The sequence below is a fragment of the Varanus komodoensis genome, unplaced genomic scaffold (assembly GCF_004798865.1).
Source record: "Varanus komodoensis strain SLA01 unplaced genomic scaffold, ASM479886v1 scaffold11, whole genome shotgun sequence".
Lineage (NCBI taxonomy): Eukaryota > Metazoa > Chordata > Lepidosauria > Squamata > Varanidae > Varanus > Varanus komodoensis.
Window position 1 is genome coordinate 27834796 of NW_025335317.1, and position 6000 is coordinate 27840795.

Consider the following 6000-nt stretch of genomic DNA (forward strand, 5'->3'; position numbering starts at 1 on the left):
CTTTCCTCCTTTCTCTGTCTCTTTCTTACACAAGACATTGTTTTGTTTATGGCCACTCTGTGATATTTAAGGTGTAAAAATAATGAACATAATGTTGGTCTCACACTTTTGGTTCCATGTACATGATGGAATTTCAGAATGTGTTTATAGTTGCCCTGGAAGGATTTCTAGCTGGTATGATGGGATTGGTTATAGAATGGTGCTGCAAAACAGAGCAGATTTACTCTAAATTTTGAAAAATCTTTTACAAATCTTGTCTGACAGCCCTTAGGATAAAAGGCAAGGCTACCTGAGAAGCGAGCCAAAGAAACAGAATTTGAAAAGTTAGATTTGGAGAGAGCGTGTAGTCAAATATATGAAGAGCACAGCTCACTTCTCCTGGGAGACTGGGAAGGGGTTGGCAGTTGACAGACTGAGAGAGGAGAGCATGACTTACATGCCTGAGGGCAGTAGAACAAAAAACTAAAAAGGCCTAAAGGAACACAGGTCTGAAAAAGAGTAGTTTGGGAAAGAAAGAAGTTGCTACAAAGTTATCCAAACTGTATATAAAACTGGAGATGTGGACATGAAGTGAAAGGAACATCAATTTTAACAACCACCATAGGACCATTTTTCAATCTATGGGGACCGTGAAAGCAAAGGGTGTTACCAGATCAAGCTTCCATGCCAATACAAGTGACCTACTTTTATTTATCTATTTATTGCATTTTTATTCTGTCCAATGACTGAAACTTTCTGGGCAGTTCACAACAATAAAAATTATAGAATGTAACAAAATAAAATACAATGTAAAACTACAGTATAAAATAAAACCTAGCAGCAGTGAGAAGATTTAAAGTATAGTAGCACTTTTAAAACAACAGAAATGGAAATGCTAACATCCCTGATAAAAGAAGGTCTTCAGTTGAAACCAGAACTGAGCATTTAGCCACTGAGTGAGTCTTTCTGGGAAGCTCTTTCCAAAGCCTAGTAAAGTAGACTTTCACTGCTGTGACACTAGACATATGTATCTGGGAGTGCTTGATAGGTACTTGGGTCTGAGTAGGCATATCTATTGGATGCTTCAACCAGTGATGGTCTACTGATGTAAGAGTATAGTCACCAAGCCACCAAGAAGTCCCCTGCTGCTGTGTAGTGATCTATTCCGTATTACCGAAGGGCTACCAGAAGTGTATGAGAAGGTTTCTGGCATGTAACTGGAGAAAGCAAGCATTTCTTTGAGGATCATAAGAGATTATGAGGCATGGTGCCACCAGTGGAGCAAGAAAAAAATATCTGCATGCAGGAAATGTACCATGGATGGAAGAGTTTGGCCAATTGTATATGAGCCTATTACAATTGTATATTGTATATTGTCTTACTTTCCAGCCCTTGAGGCTTTGTTGAAATGTATGTAAAGAGGAGCTATTGTTTATTTTAAAATTTGAGCTAAATGAGAAAAATAGTATACTCCATTTGGGGGAATGAATGAAGTCATATTGGACTACCAGGACCACAACTGTGCTGGAGAAGAAGGCCTGTGAAGGAGGCACACCTGGGCTCCCTCTTCCCCAGCACAATCCTATGACAGCCTGCTTGGTTGGCTGTTGGGAGTATCATTTCAATGGGGTATATGGCAACTGATGGAAGAGTACAGGGTGAAGTGCCCTCAGCTCCCCTTTGCACTGAGATGGGGAGGAGAGGCATGTGTGGGAAAGTCTGCCTGCATGCGCCAAACCACCATCCACCATGAAAGCTCAGGAGCTGCCCACACTCAGTCTTAATTAACTAGCCACCAGTGCAATTGGAATCAAAAATTTTCATGATATGGATTTTGATCTGAATGCATTTTTGAGCACATGAAAGGAATAACAGGAGATGTGAGGTAGTAAATACTACTTATGTTGATACTATCACATTTTTTCATAGTGTGGCAAAGAGAAGATAATATTTAGCACCTATGTGATTCTGGTCTTCCAGGTTGCCAAGCAATTAAATGATATGCACTATATTTTAGTGTTCTATGAGTCTAGATATAAAACTGTTTGTCTTTGTGTGTCTGTGTGCACATATCTAATGTCAAACTTTTTTTCTGATCTGAGCATTTTTTTCCTGAAGAGTTCTTGCAAAGTAGACATTTTCAAAAGTAGATGCTGCATTTTTGAGTAATACTGCTTACTCTGAAAGATTTTCTCCATGGAAGAAAATTGATAGCTGATCTTTCTTTGCAAGGATAATTCATTGACAACAACAAACGAAGGAGGGAATACTCAGCCTCACAGGTATGTGAAATGCTCTTTATCATATCTTCCTAACTGAATGATTCCAGATCAGACATAATGGAGAGTAATTATCCCTTATTCTATGGAACATGATGTTCTTGATTGATTCATTGTTCTTTTCACTCATGTTCTTTCACACCTCCTTTTAGCTGTTTGTGAGCAACACTCAGTAAAGGCTCCAAATTGCAGCTAAAATGCAAGGTATTTTTATAGTTGCAGAAATTGCTCAGTTTGAAGGATGAGCCAAGTTTCTGAAGGGTTTCTTTTTCACAGCTAATGGTGATGTTGGAAATGGTTGCCACACTTGTTATAAGGGAAGCAATCCAACTGTCGGTCTAGTAAGCATCAGTGTAGGGAAAATGGAATGGAATCTGGAGGGTCAAGTGGGGAGGTCCATCAGATGCTCATCCCCCATATGGATTCCTTCATGGACCTTGTCCAATATTATAGGCAGAGTCCAAGCTATCCATCCTCATTTGTCAAGAGAGAGCCAGTGTGGTGTGCTGGTTAAGAGTGCAGGTTTGGTACTCAGGCAATCTGGGTTCTAGTCTCTGTTCAGCCATGGAGCCTACTGGGCCAGTCACAGACTCTTAGCCCAACCTATTTATGTTTGTTATGACAAACCACAGATGCTGCTGGGGGGATAAGATCGCAAGCAGGCAAAGGTGACTGATGTAAGCCCAGGGCTTTTTTTGTCATAGAACGCACTGGAACGGCATTCCGGCACCCTTTTTTCAATGGATTTTACGAAGTGATTTTTGAATGTAGTAGCAGATCAGCAGCAAACATCATTAACATAGTGCCTGCAGGCTGCTATTGTGTCTGCGATCTGCTATCTGACAGTGAGAGATAGCTGCGTGGGACCTGCCTGCTCGCTGCTCCTGCTTGGGATTGGTGTGTGTGCTTACTGCCAGCGGGGACATGAGTTCCGGCACCTTTTTTTTTTTTTTTTTTTACAAAAAAAGCACTGTGTAAGCCTCTTTGAGTTCTAAAAAGAAAAAAGGTGGGATATAAATCTTATCAATGCATAAACAGTTGACTGCAGGTAGCCTGCTTTAAAGTTCAGTGGTCACAGTGAAGAAGCACTTTTTTGTCCATTTAATATTGTCCTCCAATATTACCAAAATGGGGATCCCACTCTTCAAGGGAGTGAACTATTTAGTGGAAAGGGTTCTATTTATGAACCAGCCTACTTTAAATGGATTCGTGTTGGTGGAGGATGGGGTCAAGCAACTTAATTCCGGTCCAGCAAAAGCTTATTTATTTCAATTCAGCTGAACATGGGAGGTGAAGAGCTAGGGAAATTTCATTTCTTTCTAGTGAAACAAGAGAAAACTATTCTGGGGACTGACATGCAATTAACTTAAGCGACAGTGGTAAGTATCACATCTGAAAGCAATGAGTGGTTTCAGGAACAATTTCCTTGCAAGTATGTGGCATAATCTCTGAGCAGAAAATAGCCGTGTTGTGGCACTGATGTCACGACCGTGCATGGCAAGGAGACATAAACACTGTGTCATGGCACTGCGTTTTACCTTACAGGAGACAGTTCTTTAAGGACAGTTCTAAGGACCATTAGAGGGCTGTTTGGAGGTGCCTTCTATTTGAGAGACTGTCTGGTCTAGGCTTAGCTTAAAAAGAAGACAAAGGGCCTTGAAGTTTCCCATCTACCGTGAACACCCAGACTGCAGGCTGAGCAGGCACACAAACTTCTCCAGTAGAAAGGGAGGTATTGTATGTCTATTTAAATAATAAGACTTTATTTTTGCATTCACCTCTCTCTATATCAGAGTTTTCAAATTTTACGCAGAATTGTGTCTCCTCCTAAATGGCCCATTTCTGAATATTGGACTGGTAGCATTTGAAAGTCCAGTTGTCTTGTCAGAATCTATGTTTGGATTTCTGGTGATGAAAGTCTGATCAGTGACAGTGGAGGTCTCGTTGCCTGCATTTCTTGACTTGGGTTGTGCACACAGAACAATTTCCTCCCGGCTGCTCTCTTTATTTATTTTTATTTGTGTCCATGACGGCTTACATGATTAAAAGCAAAACCATAAAACAATCGGCAAAACAGAACAATACAATAAAATTATCAAAACCAGAACAAATAAATCCAATCAAAGCCAAAAATAACAAAAGTGACTGTAAAATGGTAAAAATACTAATTTTTCAAATAACAATGATGTAAAAATGTTTTAACCTGGCTCTGAAAAGAGTATAGGCTCGGCGCCAGGTGAACCTCACTGGGGTGTGTATTCCATAATCTGGACACTGCTGCAGAGAAGGCCGTTCCGAGTAGATGTCCTTTTTACCTCCTTTAGGAAGGGTTCTCGGAGCAGGGCCTCTCCCACCGATCTTAAGGGGCATGATGGCATATACGGAAGGAGATGTTCCTTCAGGTATCCTGGTCCCAAGCCATTTAGGGCTTTATAGGTCAAAACCAGCTCCTTGAATTGGGCCTGGACTTCAATGGGGCATGGCTGATGTTGCACCAGACACCTGGACAGGCATAATTGCATGAGGGAGACATCTCCCCCTTCTCCCTCCCAGGTCTTGGTAATGCATGCCAGGTCGGCCCACTCATCTGTGATCAGATAATATATGAGAGATGTTTCATTATGGACCAACCTGGCATTCAACAGCAACACTATCAGGCCCGGGGTCCGGCTGATATTGCTACCAGGAGCCTTCTGGTTGGGGAAATAACCAGAAGAGAGGACTGTATCAAACATCGGTCCCTCCTTCTCTTATGGAGGCCTGTTAGACCCCCACGCCGTGCCTTCCCCTGCCCATCACCACCCCAATGGTGGCACCCACCTGCTCCCCAGGTAGAACCATCCCAAATTAAAACCAAATAAGAACAAAGTTGCGCAAAAAAAAAAAAAAAGACCAGAACCTTTATGTCTTTGTGTTCCTTGCTGCAAACACATGCTGCCAAATATTAAAAAACAGGATCTCAAGTGGAAGTCCTCAGGATGCAAATCTGAGAATGTTGGACTGAAGAAGTGCAAATAGAACAGGCGTATTGAAGCTTTCAGATCTTGAAAAAAGCCTCTCCAATGATAAGACAACATACAATGATTATGAACTGTAGTTTGAAGTTACAGGCAGAACTTCCTGGTTTAAGTTATTTAGTAAAAGCAGTGTGGCACAGGTACAAAATGATCATGCAGTTCATGGAATTTCCTCCAGTATTGCTTTCTGAACTGTAGCTAGACAGGGATGCTTTACCTGGAAGGTATCCTGCTTCAGAAGTATGGATTGCGTGACTGCCTCTTTATGTACCTTTTCATTCTCAATAACCTTAAGTTTCAAGAATACGACATTGATATGAATTCCTGCAAAAGCAAACCATCTACATTAATTTGTTATTTGTTTGCATATTTACATTTGTTCCACCCATCCCTGCCAAGATTGAGTATCAAAGCACTCCTAATTAAGTTTGCCACAAAAGCACAATAAACCTAGGGATATGTTAGTGTCTGTATCTTCTGATCTCCTGGTTCAGACTCTTAATTTCAGGGGAGGCTAGTGAGTCCTAGGTCACTGGAACTATTTACTTTTATTCTCTGTTTTATGGGAGATATCCATGACCCTCCATGGTTACAACCATATTTTAGGCAGTGTTCAGCACCATGGATTACCCCCATAAAGCTAATGAAATGGATAAGGGATCCCACTAATGAAGTAGACACGGTGATGGATGTGGTTTACCTGGATTTCAGCAAGGCCTTTAACA